Source organism: Notamacropus eugenii, chromosome 3 (assembly GCF_028372415.1).
Source record: "Notamacropus eugenii isolate mMacEug1 chromosome 3, mMacEug1.pri_v2, whole genome shotgun sequence".
Lineage (NCBI taxonomy): Eukaryota > Metazoa > Chordata > Mammalia > Diprotodontia > Macropodidae > Notamacropus > Notamacropus eugenii.
In genome coordinates this window covers 251,171,279-251,196,936 of record NC_092874.1, presented here as the reverse complement: position 1 = coordinate 251,196,936, position 25,658 = coordinate 251,171,279, and the positions used below count along the sequence as shown (strand labels likewise).

The window sequence follows — 25,658 nt, the reverse complement described above, 5'->3', positions numbered from 1 at the left end:
AGATTGGGAGATGATTCTGCATTGTCTCACAGACAGGCTTAGAAGTGAAAGTTCTAGAACAGCAGAAAAAGGCAAACACCCACTTGGGAAGAGAGATAAATATCCATCAAAACTGATCCTGTGTAAAGGTCACATTTTAAAACCCTTAGACTCTGATTTGTCTTCAGAACTTTAGCGTATCTTTGGGCAAGAAGATTAAACTAAGAATGAAGTTAATATCATTTCACATTTTAGTAGATTTTCCTTGAAATTCAAAACTCGGGAACATGTGACTGGAAAGGAATCCAGAAAATTCCTGAGGTCATTAGTGCAATCAGCTTTTGATGTCTTTGTCAAATTATAAGAAGTCTTCTAGTATCTTTCTTATTTTTGTTCATCCTTTGTCCGTTAACATTTTTCAAACTATTCATATAGTTTGAAACATATGCTTGAAACACAAACATAACGTATTTCAAACTATTAAATTCTCTCCTTAATGAATTGAAGCTGATCTTTACTGAAGGAAAAATACTACTATATTTGTGTGTATCTGTGTGTATGTGTGATGATATTTATTCTGATTGATCTGGACACCCAATTTCCCCCTCAGAAGTAATTGACAGATAACTATTTCTTAGAAAGATCACCTCCAAACTTAGATTACAAAATGAATTAAGAAAAAGGCTTAAGTTTTTTTCTTGTGCACTCTAGATTTTAGTATTTTCAGAGGTAGGGAGAGGATCAGGGGACATCAATGATTTAACTGATAGCAGGATGTAAAATCATAACTTTAGAGACAAAACATACCTTGGAGACCTATTTCATATTACAAGTGAGTAAACTGAGAACAAAGGCAACTTCGGGCCACAGTGGCAGAGGTAGGATTTGGATGAATATCTTTTAATTCCAGTTCCAAAGTTCTTTCCACTGTACCAGATAGTCCCCACAAGTCCTGGATAAGTTAAATACCTTCTACCAAAGTAGACTGACAACTGTTCATCAATGAACAGTGTTAGAGTGACTTGGGGATACTAAGAAGTTTAGTAACTGGTCCAGGGTCATACAGCCAGTATGTGTTGAGACAGACTTAAACCCAGGCCTTCTTGACTTCAAGCCTGGCTACACTACACCATGCAGTTTCTCCAATGCATAGATAAGTAACAAAAAAGTAGTTAAGGAAGGCTGTAAATTTCTATTGCACAAATTGTCTAAAGTCAATCTCTTTCTCTTTAAATATATATTCTATTAAAATTAATATTTATAATTTTTACAAATATTTGAAAATAGGGACTACTGAAAATTATACTCTATATTTCTAATTCTCCACTTAGCTGGTTACTGTGCACTACTAACAAATAAAGTACTTTGAAATAACATGCTATAGTCATAAACTTTATGACAATAGGTAGTTATAATGTAGACATTTTAGAATGGATTCTTACATATGAGTTTAATGTTCCATGTTTAGTATGCTCTCCCCTCCTCCACTGAGTCTTCCCTCATATTGATCTCTTTCCAAAGTACACAGGAGAAAATACATAACCAAAGCCTGAGAGATGTTTCCTCTATTCCCACATTAAGTCACTGGAGTTGAGAAATAATCTATTCTAATTTCTCTCTAGTCTCTTTCAAGGGTGATATTATTATCAGTTAGGGCAGTTAGGTGGGGCAGTGGATAGAGCACCAGTGCAGGAGTCAGGAGGACCTGAGTTCAAATCTCACTTCTAACACTTGACACTCACTAGTTGTGTGACTTTGGGCAACTCACTTAACCCCAACTGCCTCATCCTGGGTCATCTCCAGTCATCCTGATGCATATCTGGTCACTGGATTCAGATGGCTCTGGAGGAGAAGTGAGGCTGGTGACCTGCACAGCTCTCCCTCACTCAAAACAAAGTCAAGTGCAAATCATGTCATTATTTCTCTGATGGCATGGTCTTCTTTGACAATGAAGGATGAACACACATAATTACCATAACATAATTACCAGTAAATTTTCATTGAGGTAAAATCCATAGAGCTAATGATCAATACTTTGGGGCCACTACAAAATGTTCCATGACATACTGGTATAACTCAGAAAATACTGCAGATTCAGTTTGACACCATTGCAATGAAATAAATATCATGATAACGTAAGTCACACAAATTTTCTGGTTTCCCAGTGCATATAAAAATTGTGTTTACATTATATTGTAGTCTATTAAGTGTGCAATTATATTTTGTCTCAAAATGGACATACCTTAATTAAAATCCTTTATTGCCCCAAACTCTAATATCATTTGAGCCTTCGCTGTGTCACGATCTCTTTGCTGGTGGAGTGTCTTGCAACGATGTTGATGTCTGCTGACTGGTCAGGATGATGGTTGTCAAAGGCAGGGGTGGCTGTGGCAATTTCCTAAAATAAGAGAATGATGAAATGTGTCACGTAGATCGACTCTTCCTTTTAGTTGAAGATTTAGAGACCATTAAAGCATAATTAATTGGCCTAATTTCAACATTGTTGTGTCTCAGGGAATAGGGAAATCTGAGGAAAAGGAGAGAGTTGAGGAAACAGCTGCTAGATGGAGCAGTCACAACACACACAACACTTATTGATTAAGTTCTCTGCTTTATATGGGTATGCTTTGTAGTACCCCAAAGCAGTTACAACAGAAACAATGAAGATCACTGATCCGAGATCACTATAACAGATATAATAATAACAATACACTTTAAAAATTACAGGAATTCTCAAAATGTGATGCAGGAAAATATGTGAGCACAAGCTGTTAAAAAAACAAAAAACAAAACAATATTGATAGACTTGTTCCCCACATGGTTTCCACAAACTTTCAATCTGAAAAAAATGCAATATCTCGAAAGTACAATAAAGTGAATCATAATAAAATAGAGATATGCCTGTACAACCTCTCATTTTATGTTAAAAGTTACAGAGAAATTGAATACCAGTTTGACTTATATGAAGAAATGCCCTTATTATGTGTTGCTTTCAGTGAAAGAGAAGTAATCCAAATTTTCATTTCTGTTTTTTTCTCATTCTTACTATGTAATGACAGTTCATGGTTGCCTCATGATTTTCAAATACAAAAATAGGCATTTTCTTACAGAGAAAAGGCATAATCATCCCTAGAGGTATAAGCAGGCATTCTTTTATCTGCCTTGGGTAAATTCATTTGAGCGACAGGAAGTTCTTAAGTGGTTGAGACAGAATAGAGGAAGAAGCCATAGGAATTTGAGTATAAGAAGAAACTGAGAGCAGATTGTTTGAGGGGCAAGGTTGGGAGAAGGGAACTATAAAGCAGGTGGTGAAAGTATCTGAAAGGAGAATGATCTTGAGATATATAGGTAACAGCTACAAGGATTGGACAAGACTTAATGAATGTTACTATTACTCAGGAACTTTCTCCTCTCGAGTTTATGTACTTGACTTTGCTAATGTAAATACTGAATTGTATGACACACACATACACACACACACACACACTTTTTATTACTTTGGCAGAAAGTGTCAAATGACAAGTGTCATGTCTCTATGATGTCATACACTGCCTTGAATCATACTTGTACTTAATCATTTAGCAATGGAAATGAACTACTAAGGATACTACAATGCCTTTTTTCCCTGGAGACCCATAAAGTCTAAGAAGACACTTTTATGAATAAGACATTTAAATTGGGTGTTGTTCTGAAGCAAAAGCATGAATTTACTGAACTGTAGAAGTCCTATATTCCCCAGGGATTCTCAAATTTTAATTTGTTAAGAGGCAAGGTGTAACAGTGGAAACTGGAAGCAAATGGGGCACATTTGTAAAATGGTGGTAGAGTTGTAAGGATTAAATGGCATAATATTTCCAAAGTGCTTTGTACACCAACAAGTGCTAGGTCAATATTATTATTATCATTAAAAATAATATTACTGTAAGACTTCAACACATACTGTTATTCTCTCAAATATGCAAATTTTTCAGTTCTCCAATGAACTCAATGATCATTACCCATTGCTTCAAATATCATCTTTATGCACATGATAACCAGCTCCATATATCTAATCATAATCTCTCTGCTGAACTTTACTGCTACGTCACCAGCTTCCTCTTAGTCATCTCTAACCAGATGTCCTATAGTCTTTTGAATTTCAACATACCACAAAGACAATTCATCATCTTTACTCCCGAACTACTACTGGCAAGGGCTCAAACATCTTACCAGTTACTCAGGCTTAAAACTTTGATGTCATCTTCAATACTTTATTCATACAACACACTCAACCAACACAGCCAATGAGTTCCTAAATCTTGTCATTTCCACTTTAATACTATTACTGCATGTTTCTTTCTCTATAAACACATAGCCACAAATTATTTCAGGCCCTCAACATTTCTTATCTGAAATATTTAAATAACCTTCTAATTACCCTACTTAAAGTCTTTCCCTGGAATACATCCTCCACTCAATCTTCAAGGTGTTTATTTTTTTCTAAAATTTTCTAAAGAATTTTTCACACCCAACTGTGAATGAACACTGGTACTTCAATTTTACCTTCAGGATCAGCTATAAAGTCCTCTGTTGGCATTCAAACCTCTTCATAGCGTGGCCTCTTTCCAAACTCTCTAGCCTTTATACAACTTACTCATCTTCATGTACTTTCTTATACAGCCCTATTGGCCTATTTGAAGTTCCTCAAAAATGACATTCCGTCCATCTCCATGCCATTTTAAGAGGTTGTTTTCCATACCTGGAGTGCTCTGACTCCTCCCATGTGCCTCAGGTTTTCTCTGATTTCATTAAGGAACCAGTTCAAACCCAGATCCACTGTTACTAATACCTTGCCCTTTCAGGTCAGTTTCATATATATATACACTTACCTATTAACATATTATCTCCCATTAGACTATATACTCCTTAAAGGAAGGAACATTTCTTTTAACTTTTCTGTCCTCAGGCCTTAACAAAGTGCTTACCTCATACTGAATATTAAAGAAATACTTGCTGATTTGCTCAGACTTTTTTCATATATAAAAGTTAAGCATTAGGTTCTGAAAAAAGAAAAACATTTGCCTATATTTTTTATGCTAGTAATCACCACAGTTGAATACTTTTTGATGGGTAGGGGCTACCAGGGCTTTCACTTCTCTGAAAAGCCTCACACAATGTAGGATCTTTTCCATACAGTGAAGAGGCATAGGAGTAGGGCTTTTTGGAAGTGGCCTAATGGTGGACCACTTTGAATCTATAGTCTACCAAGCTGTTCAGAGACCCATTCCCTTCTCTTTATTTTTTAAAATTAATTTATTTGTTTTCAACAATCACTTGCATAAGTTTTAAATTTCCCCCCTTCCTCTCCCTTCCCTCCCCAAGACAGCATGCAATCTTATATAGATTCTACACATACATTCTTATTAAACACATTTTTCACATTAGGTTGCATAGAAGAATTAAAACTACTGGGAGAAATCATGATTAAAAGCAAAATAAAACAAAACATAACAAAAGAGTGCTTCATTCTGTGTTCCAAATCTATAATTCCTTCTCTAGATGTGGATGACACTTTGCACCCTGACCCCTGAGAAATGTTTTAGGTCCTTGTTTTGCTGTGAAGGACTAAGTATATCAGAAACAGTCCTTGATCACTGTGGTTCTTGTTGTGTATAATGTTCTCCTCCTGGTTCTGCTCACTTCATTAGGATCAGTGCATATAAATTTTTACAGGTTTTTCTGAAGTCTGCCTGTTCATCATTTCTTATAGCACAATAGTATTTCTTTACATTCATGTACCACAGCTTGTTCAGCCATTCCCCAAATTATGGGCATCCCCTAATTTCCAATTCTTGGTCACCACAGAAAGAGCTGCTATAAATATTTTTGTACATGTGGGTCCTTTTTTTCCTTTTGTGTGATCTCTTTGGGATACAGTCCTACCAGTGATATTACTGGGTCAAAGGGTAGGCACATTTTTATAGCCCTTTGGACATAGTCCCAAATTTTTTTCCAGAATCGTTGGATCAGCTCACAGTTCCACCAGTAGTGAATTAATATTCCAACTCTCCCACATCTTCTCCACTATGTATCATTTTCCCTTTTCGTCATGGTAGCCAATCTGATAGGTGTGCTGTGGTACCTCCAAGTTGTTTGGATTTGCATCTCTCTATTCAATAGTGTTTTAGAGCATTTTTTCATATGACTATAGATATCTTTAATTTTTTCCTCTGAAACCTGCCCATTCATATCCTTTGAACACATCAATTGGGGAATGACTTACACTCTTCTAAACTTGACTCAGTTCTCTATATATTTTAGAAATGAGGCCTTTATCACGGACATAAGAGTTGTAAAAACTGTTTCCCAGTTTCCTGCTTCCCTCCTAATTGTGGTTTCATTGGCTCTGTTTGTACAAAAACTTTTCAATTTAATGTACTCAAAAATATCCATTTTGCATTTCATAATGTTCTCTATCACTCGTTTAGTCACAAATTCCTCAATTCTCCATAAATCTGAAAAATAAACTATTCCTTAATCCCTTAATTATTTATAGTATCAGCCTTCATACCTAGATCACGAACCCATTTGGACTTTATTCTGATATATGGTGTCAGGTGTTGGTCTGTGGCTAGTTTCCACCATACCATTTACCAGTCTTTCCAGCAGTTTTTGTCAAACAGTGAGTTCTTATATCAGAAGCTGGGGTCCATGGGTTTAGCAAAGAGTATATACATACATACATACATACATATATATGTTTATATATGTATATATATATAAAATCATTGACTATAATCATTGGCTACTATGTCTTGTGTACCTAACCTATTCCACTGATTTATCCCTCTACTTCTTAGCCAGTAGAAAGTGGTTTTGATAATTGTTACTTTATAATAAAATTTAATATCTGGTATGGCTAGGCCACCTTCCCTAATATTTATTTTTATTAATTTTCTTGATATTGTGAAAATTTTGTTCTTCCAGGTGAAGTTTTATATTATTTTTTCTTGCTCTATAAAATAATTTTTGTAGTTTGACTGTTATGGTACTGAATAACTAAATTAATTTAGGTAGAATTGTCATTTTTATTATATAAGCTCGACCTACCCATGAGCAACTGATGTTTTTCCACTTATTTAAATTTAAATTATTTGTACAAAAAGTGTTTTGTAATAGGTTAGGTAGTCAAGATATAGTGAATATATGAATATAGCAATCTACTGTTTGATAAACAACAAAAACTGCTGGGAAAACTGGATAACAGTGTGGCAGAAACTGAGCGTAGGCTAATGTCTGACATTGTATGCAAGAATAAATTCCAAATGGGTACATGATCTAGGTATAAATATTGATACTATAGACAAACAAGTGGAACAAAGAATAGTGTATTTATCAGATTTATGGAGAACAAAGAAATTTTTGACTCAACAAGAGATAGAAAACAATATGAAGTGCAAAATGGATAATTCTGATTACATTAAATTGAAAAGTTTTGCACAACCAAACCCAATGCAACCAAGATTAGGAGGTAAGCAGAAAACTGGGAAAGAATTTTCACAACTAGTGTCTGTGATTAGGCCTCATTTCTAAAATATATAGAGAACTGAGTCAAATGCACAAGAATATAAGTTATTCCTCCGTTTATAAATGGTCAAAGGATATGAACAGGCAGCTTTCGGAGGAAGAAATTAAAACTATGAAAAAATGCTTGAAATCACTATTGATTAGAGAAATGCAAATCAAAACATTTCTGAGACTATGTCACACCTCTCAGATTGGCTAACATGACAAACCAGGAAGATGATAGATGTTGGAGAAGATGTGGGAGAGTTGGAACACTAAATCAATTTTGGTGGAGCTGTGAGCTGATCCATCCATTCTGGAGAGCAATTTGGAACTATCCCCAAAGGGCTACAAAATGTGCATACCCTTTGACCCAGCAATACCACTTCTAGGACTGTATCCCAAAGAGATCATAAAAATGGGAAAAGGTCTCACATGTATAAAAATATAGTAGCTCTCTTTGTGGTGGCCAAAAACTGGAAATCAAGGGGATTGGGGAATGACTGAATAAATTGTGGTATATGAATGTAATGGATTACTGTTGTGCTATAAGAAATACTGAACAGGAAGATTTCAGAGAGGACTGGAAAGTCCTCTCTTTATTTAGTCCTCTAAATTAACTGATGCTGAATGAAAGGAGCAGAACTAGGAGAACTTTGTTCACAGCAACAACCACAGTGTGTGAGGAATTTTTCTGGTAGACATAGTACTTCATTGTAATGCAAGGACTTAAAAATTCGCAATGGATTCTTGAGGCAAAATGCCTTCCACATCCAGAGAAAGAATTATGGAATTTGATCACAGAATGATGCAGATAATTTTCTTTTGTATTACGTTTTTGTTTGTTTTATGATTTCTCCCATTCATTTTGATTCTTCTATGCAACATAACTAAGGTGAAAATGAATTTAATAGAAATGTACGTGTAGAAGCTATATAAAAATTATATGCCGTCTCAGGGAGGGAGTGAGGAGGGAGGGAGGAAGAAGTAGAGGGAGGGAAAAATTTCTAAGATACAGGGAAGTGATTGTAGAACACTGAAAACAAATAAAATAATTTAATTTTTAAAAAAAGAGAAGTATTTTGTAATTGTGTTCATATAGTCCCTGGGTTTGTTTTGACAGGTAGACTCCAAAGTATTTTCTAGCGTCTACTGTAACTTTAAATGGAATTTATCTTTCTGTCTCTTGCTGTTTGGCTTTGTTAATAATATATGGAAATGCAAATGTTTTATGTGGGTTTATTTTTGTACCCTGCAACTTTGCCAAAGTTCTTTATTATTACAAATAGTTTTTACTGGATTTTCTAGGTATGCCATCATATGTTCTGCAAAGAGTGATCACTTCATTTCTTCTTTGCCTATTCTAATTCCTTCTATTTCTTTTTCTTCTATTATTGTTAAAACTAACATTATTTAACAACAGTGATGATAATGGACACCCTTGCTTCACCCCTATCTTATTGTAAATACATGTATCTTATCCCCACTACATATAATACTTGCTGATGATTTCCGGTAAATACTACTTATTAATTTAAGAAAGGCTTCCTATGCTCTCCAGTGTTTTCAACAGGAATGTGTGTTGTATTTTGGCAAAAGCTTTTTTTTCTGACTCTATTGAGATAATCATACGGTTTCTGATAGTTTTGTGGTTGATATGATCAATTATGCTGGTAGTTTTACTAATATTGAACCACCCCTGCATTCCTGGTTTAAATCCAACCTGATCAAAATGTATTATCCTCATGATCAGTTGCTGTAATCTTTTTGTCAATATCATTTAAATTTTTTGCATTCATATTCATTAGGGAAACTGGTCTATAATTTTCTTTATCTGCTTTGACTCTTCCCAGTTTAGGTGTCAGCACCATATTTAAAGCATAAAAAGAATTTTGTAGGACTCCTTGTAAAGCCAATCACAGCAGCATGCCTGAGGACTGCTGCTGTGAATGATTTCAAGGGTCTAATCACATAGCATAATGAACTCTCCATTTATTCAGTAATAAACTAAATATTGTTCAAAAAAGTAAAGCATGACATTCATAGCAAAATCCTTAAGTAAAACATATCATAAAAAGAATTTGGTAGGACTCCTTGTAAAGCCAATCATGGCAGTACACCTGAGGACTGTTGCTATGAATGGTTTCAAGGGTCTAATCACATAGTATAATGAACTCTCTATTTATCGGGCAACAAACTAAATATTGTTCAAAAAGTAAAGCATGACATTCATTGCAATATCCTTAAATAAGATATATAATTCAATCTATATATCTCATAACAATAGCAACATCTTTAATCAATACCAAGTATCCAAGTAAATTATTTTTTCAATGCTACATCATCCACTCCTAGGTCACAGTAAGAACAATGTTCTTAATCTATGTCAAGCATCCAAGTAAAATCCTCTTTCATCTTAACTTGAGGTTCTGAGTCCCATGGCCCTTCTTCTGTGGGCTAACCACTCCTAACTCTTGCTTGGATTCACAGGTAGGCTGCTCTCTGCTCCTGCTCTATGTTTCAGCTCATAGGGACTGTTCTACTCTGCAGCCTCCGTCTCTGGGTAAACAAAGCTAAGCAGGACAACAGCAATACTAACATACCACCAGCACCATTATCTCAATTCACCCATAAAGACCAACAGACAGGACTTCTGTCTGATAAATCAACACAGATCAACTGACAGGGCTTCCTACTGGCACTCAGAGGTCTTCCTCTCCACTCTCAGAGGTCTTCCTCTCAGTTTTTTTGTTTGTTTGTTTTTTTAGGTGACCAAAGAGTCTTTATTAACTTTGTGACTCAGTCTGGGTCTTCAGTTTATGGCCCTAACGGCACAGGACTTTGGTGTCATTGGTCTCTGCCACCACTTTGCCGTCTACAGTCCTCCCAGTGCTGGTCTTATGTAAGGAACTGCTGCTGCTGTGCAAGGCATGCACAAGATTGAAGTCTTCCCCATTCCCTAGCAAGTTTTGATAGGTGTTGATCTCTGCTTTCAGTTTGTCCTTAATGTTGAGTAGGGCCTCGTATTCCTGGGCCTGCTGCTGCCCCTCTGTGGGTGTTTGCCCCAGCTCTGCTTCCAGGTGTAGCAGGGCTGTAATAATCTGCTCACTCTAGATAGCATGTCGGGTCTCTACCTCCCTCAGGCTATCCCCCCAGATGGTTTTTAGATTTCGAAGGGAATCCAGGTCAGTCTGTAGGGACTAGACTGTACGTTTCAGCTCGGTGACAGTGTTTCAGACTGCTTCCACCTCCTCAGATCTTGTGTTGATTGTCACGGTGCTCTCCTCAATCTTCTGTGACCAGTATTTATCAAGCTCCTCTCTGTTCTGAGCCAGAGCATTGTACTGGGCTCGGATATCAGCCATGACCTTGCTCAAGTCCTGCGATTTGGGAGAATCTACCTCCACGGTGAGCCCAGAGCCTGAGATTTGGGCTTGTACAGAATTCACCTCCTCCTCACGGTTCTTCCTCCTAAAAAGTAGCTCTTCCTTCAAGGTTTAAATCTCGATCTCCAGTTGGTGTGATCGATGACCTTCCGGAGGCCATGAATGTCACTTTCTACAGACTGTCTCATGACCAGCTCTGCTTCATACCTGATTCTGAAGTCATCAGCTGCCAGGTGTGCATTATGGATCTGTAGGGTGATTCTGGTATTGTCCACCGAGCTTGTATAAATCTGCTCCCGCAGATCTTCAATCATCTTGAAATAGTGTCCCCATTCTCTGATCTGAGGTCCCTTCTTGTCCAAATGCTCCCTGATTTTCTCTTTCAGTTTGCGGTTCTCGGTCTCCAGGCTCCGCTGGCGCTCCAGACAGGAGGCGAGGCAGTAGTTAAGGTCCTGCAAGGTCTCCTTCTCCCCCTGGATACCCCCGATCCCAGCCAGCCCTGGCATCAGGTTCCCGGCCTCCAATCCCCGGCGGAAGCTGGTGGTGCCGGCCGTGGAGATTCGGGAGCCGGAGCCACTCACGCCCGCATAGAGGCTGGCGGCGCTGCTGACCAGCCAGACCCTGTGGCTGGGCTCCTGGACCAAGCCTAGTTTGGTGGATTAGGTGGTGGAGAGGGTGGTGAAACCTCATGCTGTTGACAGAGGGACAGTTGGATGCAATCACAATAGTCCCCTGTCAGTTTTCTTCTCAGTGCTGAATCAACCCTTCAGTGCTGGCTCTCTTCACTTCTGCTTCTCTCAGCTCTGACTCTCTTTGTATACATTTCTACTCAGCTTCTGATTTGCGAAGCTCTCTCTACCACACACACACAGACACAGACACAGAACACAGACACAGACACACACACACACACCCACACACACATACACACACACACACACACTGTTTCTAGTCAAAGTCTCTTGATTATTCAAAGGCAATATTCAATCAGAGGCACTTAATTGTCTAAAACAAAAACAGCAAAAGAGGCTACTTTGCTAGCCATTGCACTCCTTCTTTTCCAGTTTTCCCAAATAGTCTACATAGTATTGGAATTAGTTGCTTTTGAAATATTTCGTAGAATTCACTTGTAAATTCATCTGGCCCTAGAGTTCTTTTTTCCCCCTGGGAGCCCATTAATGGCTTGTTCAACTTATTTTTCTGAGATGGGGTTATTTAAGTATTTTACTTGCTCTTCTGTTAATATGGGCAATTTATATTTTTGTAAATATTCATCCATTTCACTAAGATTTTCAAATTTATGGACATACAGTTGGGCAAATAATTTCCAATTATTATTTTAATGTCCTCTTCATTGGAGGTGAGTTCACCCTTTTCATTTTTGATACTTGTAATTTGGTTTTCTTCTTTTTTTTTTAAATCAAATTGACTAAAGGTTTATTAATTTGTTGGTTTCTTCATAAAACCAGCTGTTAGATTTATCTATTAATTCAATAGTTTTCTTAATTCCAATTTTATTAATCTCTTCTTTGGTTTTCAGTATTTCAAAATTGGTATTTCATTGGGGATTTTCAGTTTGTTCTTCTTGTAGCTTTTTCAATTGCATGCCCAATTCATTGATCTCCTCTTTCTCTATTTTATTCATGTAAACATTCAGAGACATAAAACTTCCCCTAAGGACTGCTTTTGCTGCATTCTGTAAGATTTGGTAGGTTGTATGATTATTGTCATTCTCTTGAATGAAGTTATTGATTGTTTCTATGATTTGTTGTTTGACCTACTCATTCTTTAGGATTAGATTATTTAGTTTCCAATTAGTATTTGGTCTATCTTTCCATGGCCCTTTATTACATATAATTTTTATTGCATCATGACCTGAAAAGGGGGAATTAACTATCTCTGCCTTTATACACTGAATTGTGATGTTTTTTTTATGCCATAGGACATGGTCAAATTTTGTGTATGTGCCATGTACCACTGAGGAAAAGGTATATTCCTTTCTATCCTCATTCAGTTTTCTCCAGAAATCTATCATATCTACTTTATCCAGAATTATATTCACCTTCTTAAGCTCCTTCTTGTTTTTTTTTTTTTTTGAGGTAAAATTTATCAAATTCAGAGAGGGGGGAGGTTGAGGTCCCCCACAAGCATAGTTTTGCTTTCTATTACTTCCAATAACTCCCTTAACTATTTTTCTAAGAATTTGGATGCTAAACCAATTGGTGCATATATGTTTAATAATAATACTATTTCCTTGTCTATGGTGCCTTTTAGCAAGATATAGTTTCCTTCCTTAAGTCTTTTGATTAGATCTATTTTTGCTTTTGCTTTCTCTAAGATTTGGATTGCTACCCCCACTTTTTGTGCTTCAGCCAAAGCATAATGTATTCTACTCCAGTTTTTTACCTTACTCTGTGTATATCCCACTGTTTCAAATGTGTTTCTTGCCAACCACATATTGTAGGATTATGGTTTTTAATCCATTCTGCTACCTGCCTCCATTTTATAAGAGAATTCATCCCATTCACATTTAAAGTTATGATTTCTATTTAAATCTTTCTCTTCATCGTATTTCCCCTCCTATTTATGTTTTTATTCCTCCCTTCTCCCTTCCCCTTCTCAAAAGAGTTTTAATTTTGACCAATACCTCCCTCAGTCTTCCCTATCTTCTTTCAGCCCCCCACACTTTTATTTCTCTTTTCTCTTACTACTTCCCTCCCTTGTAGCTACCCCCTCCCTTTTCTTTCCCCTTTCCCCTCCTACTCCCTGTAGGGCAAGTTAGATTTCTATACTTAACTGAGTATATTGTTCCCTCCTTGAACCAAATTCAATGAGAGTAAAGCTCAAACAATGCTCATCTCCCTCCCTTCTTTCCCTATACTATAGTTTTGTGCCTCTTCATGTGATATAATTTACCCTTTTCTGCCACCTGCTATACTTTTCTCCCTTTACAATTCTTTTGAACCCTTTAATTATCTTTTTTATCATCACATCAGTTAACTTATACCAACTCCCTCTATCTATGTATATCCCTTTAAAATGTCATAATAAATATACAATTCTCAAAATTAACAAATATCAACCTCCCATATAGAGATGTAAACAGTTTACCCATTTTGAATAGCAAGTTTTTTCTTTCTTTTTTTGTCTTTTTATCTTTTTATACCTCTCTTGAGTCTTGTATTTAAAGATCAAATTTTCTATTGAACTCTGACCTTTTCATCAGAAAGTCTGGAAATCCCTTATTTCATTGAATGTTTATCTCCTTATGGGAAAGATTATGCCCAATTTTACTGGATAATTTATCCTTGGTTGTAGTTCAAGCTCCTTTGTCTTATAGAATATCATATTCCAATTGCTCCAGTCTTTTAATGTAGAAGCTTCAAGGTCCTATGTGATCCTGAGTGTAATTCCTTGATATTTGAACTGTTTCTTTCTGGGTGCCACAATAATTCATAACTATACACACACACACACACACACACACACACACACACACACATATTTAAAGCTGTGGAGAGGCTATGATCAGAATGGGTGGAGGAAATACTTTCAGCAAAGAAAACACAGATTCTTGAATATTGAAGTAGATATTTCCTATAATCATTCTATCTGGATTTCCTATTGGTCGTTACAATAAAACAGAATTCTTAACTCTTTTAGTCTGTGATTGATCCCTTTAGCAGTCCGAGAAACCTTATGTATCCTTCTCAAAATGTTTTAGATGCCTGAAATGAAATATATAGGACTACCAAGGAAGAAAGTTGTATTGAAATGAAGTTATCAAAATATTATTATTGTTAATCCCTCTCCTGTTTCTCTTTTACCCAAATCATGTCCTGACTCAATGCCTTTACACTGGCTGTTCCCCCTTCCAGGAATGTGCTCATTTCTCTCTCCTCCCCAACTTCCTTGGCTTCTTTCAAGATTCATTTCAAATCTTCTGTAGGAGACCTTTCCCAGTTCCCCCAAATATTAGGGATTTATTTCTCAGATTACTTTCCAATTACACTGAATTCATCTTCTTTACATATAGCTATTTGGATGTTGTCTCCATATTAGAATGTGAGCTACTCAAGATCGTGTTTTTTTATTATATTTTTTGCTTTTCTTTTGCTATTTTTACTATTCCTTTTATTATTCTTTTAACCCCAGTTAATAGCACAGTGATTTACACAGTGTAAATGCTTAACAAATGTTTGCTGACTGACTACTATAGCACTGCTGTTGAAAAGCCCAAGTTTCCCAAAGATGAAAGAATAGAACCTGCAAACCGGAAGTCATCGAGTTTCTCTTCCATTCCTAAAATAATCCAGAATATATAAACAAAGATATTCTTAGTTACCTCTAGAAAAGGAAGCAAGGGTAATAAATATCACCAAGACTTCATCAAGAACAAATTAGGCCAGACTAATTTTTTTCCTGTTTTTGAAAAAGTTCTTTAAATGGTAAATTGGGCCCATGTTGCAGATACAGTTTACCCAAACTTTCACTCAGCATTTGACAATTTTTTCATGCTATTCTTATGAAAAGATGAAGAGATATGGGCTAAGTAATGGTAGAATCAGATGAAGTCAGATGACTGAATAGACCCAAGGAATAATTACTAGTAATGCAATATCAGTTCAGTAGAAACTCTCTAGGGGAGCACCTCATGCATCTGTGCCTGACCTTCTGTTGTTTATGATTTATATCAAAGGGGAATGATTATCATATTTCCTCTGAGTAGAGAGGAATATCTAATACATAGAGTGGTAGAGCTGGATCCAAAAGGATCTCAATAGGTTGAAGAAGAAATGCAATAGCAGTAAATGTAAAGTTTTAAACTTAGATTCCAAAAATCACATTGCAAGTACAAGAGGAGAGGCCCACAGCTAGGTTACAATTCATCCAAATAAGATCTGAACATTCAGTTTAATATCCTTTAATAATGTGACACAGTAGCCCCTCAAAACAATGCAATTTTAGATTCACAAGTGGGGTTGAGAGACATGTTATTAAGAACTCAGGGGATGATTTTCTCAATCTACATATTCTGATCATGTCTTGAATCTTGAATGAGATCTTAGTGTTGTGTTTTGGGAAGGACATTGGTAAACTGGAAAGCCACACCCAAAAAAGGGTGATGAGCATCATGAAGAGGCTTGGATTTTATAAGCTCATGAATATGCTCTCTGAGGATCTGTTAACAGAAATGGAACTGTTAAGCCTAGAGTATTTTTTAAAAAAGGACATAAGAGCTGCCTTCAGTTAATTTAAGAGATATTGTGTAGGAAAAGAATGAAAATTGTTATGTTTGTATCCAAAGGGCAGGAGTAAGAGCCATGTATAAAAGCTAAAGAGAAGAAAATGGAGAACTGATATAAGAATACATAAATGGCCTAGTAATAAGAGTTATCCCAAAGTGGAAAGGCCTTCCTTGGGGAATAGTTTGTTCCATCTCATTACAATCCTTCAAACAAAATCTATATTGCCACAGTCAAGTATATTGGAAAAGGGATTATTTTTAGCTACAATTAGAATGAACGGGTATCTTAAAGCCCTTCCAACTCTGAAATTCTGTGATTCTATGAATAACCAACCAAAAAGAAGCAGTACTGATTATTTACGTTGGGATTAAGATCTCATATTATTGAAAACTGCCTACCTGTAATGTGGCATGTTGACCATGAAAATGCAAATAAAGGTTGTGAAAGGAAAAATGAGTTAGTCAGTTGTAACAGAGGAGACATTTCCAGCTTTAAAACAAGTAGTAAGTCAACTTTTTTAAAAAAAATTGCTGAAAGCTGTAGGAGTTTCATAGAATATATAATTATTATAATTTAGTTCCAGTTAAAATGAGTACTTCAAAACACTGAGTCATATACTGTCACTAACTGTAACCAGGCATTTATAGGTGGATTATAAGCACTGTCTTTTTTCTTAACAGGATTCCCTTCCTAGTGGCCTCATATCACCTTAGGTTAAAACACTTTCCTTAGTACAGTTGTGCTGCTTCTCAGTCAGGATACTCCATGTTATGGGATTTTCAAGGTCTTAGGTCAGGGGTGGGGATAAGTCCACTTCAGACTCAAACTTTGCAAAGTACAGACATATTCTAGGTATCTGTAAAGGACTTTGTTCTCAAAGTAACTAAACTGTTTATACTTTTTAACCCAGTAATATCATTTTTAGACCTATTCCGCATAGAAAGGAGAAAAAAGACATGTGAGCACAAACATATTTCCAAGGGGCAGCATTTTTTGATGGTGACAAAGAATTGAAATCTAAGAGAATTCCCCAATGGAAAAAAGAAACTCTGATATATGAATGAAATGGCACATTATTGTGGTTTTAAAAAGACAGTTTTGTAGAAATCTCTTAAGACTTGTATGAATTAATGCAGAATAAAGTGAACAAAGTCATAAAAACACAATATACAATAAAAACATGTAAAGATAAGGAACTTCAAAATACTAAGAACTCCAAGAAGACAATGATCAACCAAAAGTCTATAGACTCAAGAAACAACCATACTACTCACCTTCTGTCTTAAATGTGATTCGCTAAATACACATAATGAAATGTATATTTTCAGCCATTGTCGATGTTGGTTATTTGGTTTGTTTGACTGCACAAATATGTTGCAAGAGTCTTTTCTTTTCATTCTCTACTGGGGGAGGTGAAAGGGAGAAAATGTATTTTTTTCTAAATTAAAAAAATAATATGGGTAGACTTTCTCTTTCATTCACAGCACTCTATGAAGCCCAACAGCTAAATCAATCCTCCAGTTGATTTCCGCACAAAGAAATTGTATTTTGTCTCTTATCGAATCCCTGTTTTGTTCCCTTTTACCTGTGTAACTCTCAACATATTTACTTTACCTCTTGAAGGGTTAGTTTCTTCTTCTGTAAAACTGAGGAATAGGGAAATATTGGAGATTCAGCATCATGGTCAAAAGTCCATTAGAACTCTAATCTTATGAATGGACTTTTGAAATTTGGCTATATGGTTTCTATAGATAAAAGTATTTTATTATAAAAATTGCCATGAAAGAATAAGGAGATGAGACAAAGGTTAACACATTGAATAATTCTAGTCAAGCTCAGCTTCCAAAACAATTACCTTAAGAGCAATGGAAAAGAACATCAAACAAAACATAACAATTGAGAGAAGGTAAGAGGATTACTAGTAAGGTAATGCACAAAATAAAATGAAGAGAGAGAGAGAGAGAGAGAGAGAGAGAGAGAGAGAGAGAGAGAGAGAGAGAGAGACAGAGAGACAGAGACAGAGACAGAAACAGAGAGAACGAGAGAGACAGAGAGAATGGCATAAAGGATAGACAGCTGATTTTAAAACCAGCAACTCCAGCTTTCACATCTCACCTCTGACATATCCTGATTGTGTGACCCTAGATCATATCAACTCTCTGTGCTCTAGAAAAATATCTCTAAGACTGTAAGTTGCTAGAAATATGTCAACCTAAACTGATAAAGTTACCTCACCTGGGAGTTCCCTATTATAATTAAATCATGTCTAGTTATTATCTACACATAGTATTCTCTCTCCATAGTAACATATACATGTGCATATACATATGTATATGCGTGCATGTGTACACATGTATATATACATATGCATACACTATATACAAACATATGTATATACATATACACGTATATACATACATATATACACATACATACGTGTGTGAGTATATGTGTGTGTGATATGAAAGGTAGCATTTTGTAGTTGCTAAAAACTAATCTCAGACAAATGAAGTACAGACTGGCTATATGAAGCAGCAAATACCTGATCTTATTTTCTAAAAAGAAAGCAACTTTTGAGGCAGCATTTAATTCCATCAAAAACAAAGTACAAGCAAAGCTTAGAGAGATGCAGAATTCCTGGCTCAGTAAGAAGGCAGATGAAATTCAATTTTATGCTGATAGTAACAATACAAAGCTCTTTTATGATTCCCTTAAAGCTATTTATGGACCAAAAACCTGTGGTGCATCACAACAACTCAGTGCTGATGGAGCCACATTGATTAGAGATAAGGACACAATCCTAAAGAGATAGGCTGAACACTTCCATGGTGTTCTCCACAGACCATTATCATTTAATGTGGAGGCCATTGACCATTGACCTCAGGTTGAAGTCAGTCCCACCTTAGCTGAAGTTCCAACTGAGAAGAGATTTTGAGGGCCATTAGGCTCCTTTCATGTGGCAAAGCTCCTGGTGCTGATTCTATTCCAACTGAGATTTACAAGGTAGGTGCACCATGGCTCATACAAAAGCTGACTGAAATTTTCCAGGTTATATGGCAAGGGGAGGTTAACTCCCAGGGGTTCAAAGATGCCTCCATTGTCCATCTTTATAAAGGTAAAGGGAATAGATTGTCCTGCAACAGTCACGGGAGGTCTCTTTCTTAGTCATTGCTGCCAAGTTTCTTGCTAGAGTTCTCCTTAATAGTCTGATCCTTCACCTGGAAGATGGTCAGATTCCTGAAAGCCAGTGTGGTTTCAGAAAGGGCCAAGGAAGAGTCAGTATGTTGTTTGTTGCCCTACAAGTCTAGGAGAAATGCCAGCAGCAGAAGGAAGGTCTGTATACAGTGTTTTAGATCTGACCAAGTCCTTTGACAGTGTTAGTCATGAGGGTTTATGGAGAATTATGTCAAAATTTGGTTGCCCAGAAAAGTTCATCAGTATTGTATCATGATGGCATGTTTGCCTGGGTTCTAGATAATGAACAATGCTCTCATGCCTTCCCAGTCGCCAATGGAATGAAACAGGGTTGTGTGCTTGCTCCTATGCTTTTTAGCATGACATTTTCTGCCATGTTGTCAAATGCTTTCAGTGAGGATGAACACGGCATCAAGGTCAGCTACCATACTGATGGTAAGTTCCTCAGTTTGAAATGGCTACAAGCCAAGACCAAAGTGGAGGGAGTGTCGGTGCATGATTTTCTGTTTGCAGATGATTGTGCACTCAATGCATCCTCTGACACTGAGATGCAACAAAGTATGAACCAATTTTCTGCTGCCTGTGCTAATTTTGGCCTAATAACACCAAGAAAACACTGGTCCTCCATCAGCCATCATCATGCCATCCATATGTGGAACAATCAGTTACAACAAATGGAGGAGTTTTGAATGCTGTGGATAAGTTCACTTATCTTGGTAGCTTACTTTCCAGGGATGTATACATTGACAATGAGGTTGAGACAAGCATTTCCAAAGCTAGCTCAGTGTTTGGGAGGTTCTGAAGAAAAGTTTGGGAGAGAAGAGGTATTAGACTGACTATCAAACTAAAGGTCTACAGAGCTGTTGTGCTGACCTCATTGTTGTATGCCTGTGAAACATGAACAGTCTACCAGTGCCGTGCCAGGAAACCGAATCATTTTCATTTGAACTGTCTTAGGAAGATTCTGAGGATCACCTGGCAGGATAAGCTACCAGACACTGAAGTTCTTGCTTGAGGTGAACTGCCAGGCATTGAAACTATGCTTCAGAGAGTGCAGCTCTGATGGACTGGCTACATTTTTTGAACGCAAAATATATGCTTGCCAAAAAGAGTATTTTATGGAGAACTCACATGGGACAGGTAATCACATGGTGATCAGAAGAAGTGATACAAGGACACTGTCAAGGTCTCTCTCAAGAACTTTGGATTTGATTGTGCGACATGGACGACACTGACATAGGACCTCTCAGCATGGGGTATCCACATCAGAAAGGGTGCTATGCTCTATGAACAAAATAGAATTGAGACAGCACAAAGTAAATGTAAGATGCATAAATTTGGAGTACCCACCCCAAATATTCACACAGACTGTCTGTGCCCAGTCTGTGGTAGAACATTCCAAGCTCTTATTGGTCTGATCAGTAACAATCCTTTACTTTATCATGGTGATGTCATTTTGTTCTTCAAGAATGAAGTACAACAACCCTACCAAAAGAGAAAATAGAAGGAGAGAAATACAGATGAATAGGCAGGGCTTCTAAGTATCTGATCATAAGCAATGCATGCATCACAGATCAACAGAGAGATCCAAATGTCTGACTGCTATTCATATACATAGTTACCAGAGAGAGAACCAGCAACATCTGGGTTTTCAAAGCCTGGGGGGGCTCCTTAACAGCTGGCCAGAGTCTCATCTGGCACAGGAACCTTCTTCCAAAGAGTAAGCCCCAAAGCAAAACCTCACTTTAGAGTATATACATACTTTTAAGAGCTGGAGGGCATTATAACCCTTGTGACCCAATACCTCATTAGATATTAACAAAAGGTGTGGGCTTTCCTACAAAAGAAGCCTCCCCTAATTAAGTTTCCTTTAATGGGCTCCACTTGAGGACTATTAATGGGTAGGGCAGTTGCTTTATCAGTGCTCAAGGCAATTCTCTAAGAGTGTAAGCAGTACCTACCTGAATTGGTTGAGAACATTTCCTCATCAACAATTCCTTATACTTACAAAATGTCAAATGTGGAATATTGTATCTCCTAACCTCCTACCCCTTTACAAACCAAATATTATTTATAAAACCAAATAAACCAAACTTTTCTTTGAGCTCATATGTCTCATGTATTGACTTATCAGTTTTATTGGAATTCTTCTACTGCTGTTCTCTATTTCTATCCCTTATTCATTCAATAAAAATATATTATGTGCCTGTTGTGTTCCAGGTCCTTTACTAAAATATTAGAATATGATGGGGGAGGGGGTGAGAACAGCCTTTTCTTGAGAATTTTACATAGTACCAGAGGAAAAAAAGTGAGCATAGATAAATGAATAAAATATACATTAAAAGAGTAAATATAAAGTGATATTTAGGGCAAAGAAGAACACTAATTTATGGAAGAGGGAGGGATCAGGAAAGAATCATGGACATTGAGCTGGCAGTCAAAGGAAGCTAGAAATTCTAGGAGGTCAAGATAGGTGAGTAATGAGTTAGAAACATGGGAAGGCTGTCCAAAGACTCGCAGTAGTATTGTGTGATATTATGTATAATGACCCACAGAGAGACCAGCTTAGTTAGAATATAATTAGATGTGTGAATCACTTGTAAATGTATATGTCTCTACCTCCAATTTTATCAATAACTTATATCCAGTATCCTGAGGATTTTCATTGACAACTATATATTTCTGAATAAATATACAATTGCATTCTTCCACTTTCAAGGGATTGGTGATCTCATGTGAATTTTGAAATAGTTGAGTAAGAAATCTCGGTGGTTGAAGATTTTTAATGACTACAGCTATGCTTTGGAGTCATTCTAAATCTCGTTGAGGAATCTCTGTGATATTCCAGTGACCTATGCAATCTGCATGGTGTCATTTGCAAATGAGCATCTGGAGAACTTCACAATCTACGGGGAATCCCTCTTCCAATTTAATTCTGTGTTGGACACTCTCCAGGAGAAGGGGTGAGCCCCTTTGGCAAGCATACATCTCCCTACTTTATGTTTCACATAAAATTAATGAAAAAAGCATCAGCCAGCAAAATAAACTCTACTATTACAGAGTTCAAGGCATCTTTTGTGATCTGAATACAAAAAAACTGTTGAAGGAAGTTGAAGGGACACTCTTGATTGCAAGGAAGGAAGAATTCATGGGATAGCTAAACAAGTTGGGATATCACACTGTGGGAAAGTCTTGTGGCAGATCCTGAATGATAAGGAGAAACATCAGATTTTTTTAAGCATCTGAAGATTGGAAGGAGAGAAAAATAGATGGAACATGAAAACTACATCTGTGTGACCTAAAAGGGAGTATAGTAAAAGCCAGGTGTCTGAGGAGTCTTGCAATGTAATGTCCAAGACAGGGGTGGGTAACCTTCTTCCTCAAGGCTACATGTGGCCTTCTAGGTCCTTGAGTACAGCTTTTAGACTGAGTCCAAATTTTATAGAACAAATCATTTTATTAAGGATTGTTCTGTGAAGCTTGGATTCAATCAAAGTGACTTCGTTAAAGACCTGGTCCAGGACAAAAGACTGAGCATGGCAATGTAGCCTCTGGGGAAACTTCTGTTGTAGTGGTCAAAATAATTCAGATTCAGTGTGGTGAATGATCTTCCTTTTGGGAACAATGGGATAAAAATTAAAACTTTTTTTTTAATCCCACCGCCCCACCTTTCTCCTTACCTCTTTACTCCTTTCCTTTGACTAAGCATTATCTCATATCTGTCCTGATTCACATTCTGAATATGATTTAATCCATCATTTTTTTATTCTTCTGTTTCCTTTCACATTAATAAAAAAGGGTGACCATGTATGGCTTGTTTGCATAATGATGGAGGACAGAGAAAGTTAACAGAAGATGGAGTAGCTAGGTGGTACTTACCCAAGAATTAAAAATAAGTCAAAAGCTAGTTCTGTTCTGATGACCAAATGGGTAGTGATTCTGAGCCTTTTATCATTACTCTATTAATAACTAGTATTAAGGTATATTTAAAGCTCTCAAAATTATCAGAGGAAAGAATCAGGCCATTGTACCTGGTGAAATAAAAGAACTTATTTCTTCAATCTCTAATAGTCTGCGTTGCTTCAGTTCAAGGCAACTTGGGGCAGTCTCTACCTTTGGACAAAGTGAGGGGAGTTTGGGCAGAGACTAGAGAAGAAAGTCCTGCCCTAAACTGATGGTGTGAGTATGGAATTGTATGGTATGAATGTGAATCAGCCCTTTCCTTTACTTTGGAGTGGGAGAAATGAGAAGTCAACCCTGCTGCTCACAGTGCTACATAACAGTTAAATACATATGCATAGGAGGTGTCTCCTGAATCAAAAGTGGTAGTTTTCTTTTTCTTCTCAATATATAGTTAACAATAATAAATATAGTCTATTACCTTAACCTTTTAGGCAATTATATGATGGTACAATGTGGTCTGCTATAGAAAGTTATTTGTAAAAACATTGCTATTCCCTTTTCATATATCTTTAATAATGTTATCAATTGAAGTGCATTTTATTCTTTTCTCTCTTTGTAATGAATTTTTTTTTTTGTTTCACAGAAGGCAGGACTTTATCTTTTAACATTTTTTTAGTTCCAAATTGTCCCTCACTTTAGTGCCTCCCCCACATTGAGAAGGCAACCAATATGATACCCATTATATATGTGGTCATAAAAATGTATTTCCATATAAGCCATGTTGTGAAAAAGAAAAAAGATAGTGTAAAAATACTTCAGTGTTCACTTAAAGTTCATCATTTCTCTCTCTGGAGGTGGGTAGAATTTTTTTCATCATGAGTCCTTGGGAATCGTGATGAATCATTGCATTGATCAAAGTAGCAAAGTCTACCAAAGTTTGTTCTCTTTATAAAACTGGTCTTGATGTTCACAATGTTCTCTTGGTTCTGCTCACTTCACTTTGCATCAGTTCATACAAGTCCTACTATGTTTTTTTGAAATTGTCCACATCATCATTTTTTACTGAAAAATTATACTCAATTATTATCATAAACCATAATTTGTATAATTGTTCCATTCCCCAACTGATGAGTATAATCAGTTTCTCATTTTTTGCCACCACAAAAAGTGCTACTATAAATATTTTTGTACATATGGGTTCTTTTCTTTTTTATTTGATGTCTTTGGGATGTATATCTACTGGCAAAGTTTATTACTGATAAAAAGATTTTATTGGGATTTTTTTGAACCAATTAAGCAAAGTCATTCCAATGGCATTTAAGTATAAAAATGATTGGAGAACAACAAACTGAATAAAAGGGATACATTCATAAATTATTATTTTTATTTCCAAGTATGGTAGACTCACTGCACTGGAATACCAATGCCTCCAATTGGTAAAGTAGAAATCATACTAAAGAAAAGAAAGAATGGGGGAAAGCAGCCAGAATACATTAAATTGTATGTTGAGGAAATATGGTGGAAGTGACACAAGTGTGAAGGTTGAAAAGGATGAATAAAGAAGGTAATTAAAAGAAAGAAAATTACAAAGAAGTAGAGAAATAAATCTTAGAAGTTATTAATAAGTGAAAAGATAACTGAGCAAACCATTGATTACCCAGAGGACTCTTTTATCATGAAAATAAAATCTTTATATGAGTCACCCATATACAAATCAAGAGGCGTACTCAATGAGAGTACTAATGAGGGACCAGTCTCTCATAAGCAACATTAACTAATAGGTTGCACCTTTACCATTTTGCAATGGATTGAAATATGTGCAGGATGCAAAAACCATTGTTGTTTGCTGGCTATGGCATAGCATTTGATTTAGCAGAGTAAAGTGCCATTTAAAAATTATTTTTTCCAACAGAACACTTCTAATCAGTGAAATCATTCAAAATTATTTACAAAGTAAAATAATAGAAATTATCTTGTTTAGTTACCCTTTGATCAAAAATATCAGGCAAAGAATAAAATATGAAAATAATATGCTTCCCAAAAGTCTTCACCATTGTAACTAAGAAGATTTAAAACAGACATGACTCCTGTAATCAAGAAAATGATCCAAGACAATCCCAAAGTATTCATGATGAAAAAAGTGCTACCAACCTACAGAGAGAAATTTATGAACTCTGAGTGCAAATTAAAGTAATATCAATACTAAACATACATGCACTGTCATAGCATTTAAACTCTTTTTAAAATAGATTTTTATATTTTATTTTATAAATTTATTTATTTATTTATTTTTAGTTTTCAATATTCATTTCCACTAGATTTTGAGTTTCAAATTTTCTCCCCATCTCTCCCCTCCTGACCCCAAAACACCATGCATTCTGATTACCCCTTCCATCATTCT

The 25,658-nt window shown here is 36.3% G+C and overlaps 1 pseudogene; it reads right to left on the bottom strand.

The window, feature by feature from the left end:
* Nucleotides 1-10,324: 10,324 nt before the first annotated feature.
* LOC140532021 (keratin, type I cytoskeletal 18 pseudogene) lies at nt 10,325-15,194 on the bottom strand (annotated as a pseudogene).
* Nucleotides 15,195-25,658: the final 10,464 nt, after the last annotated feature.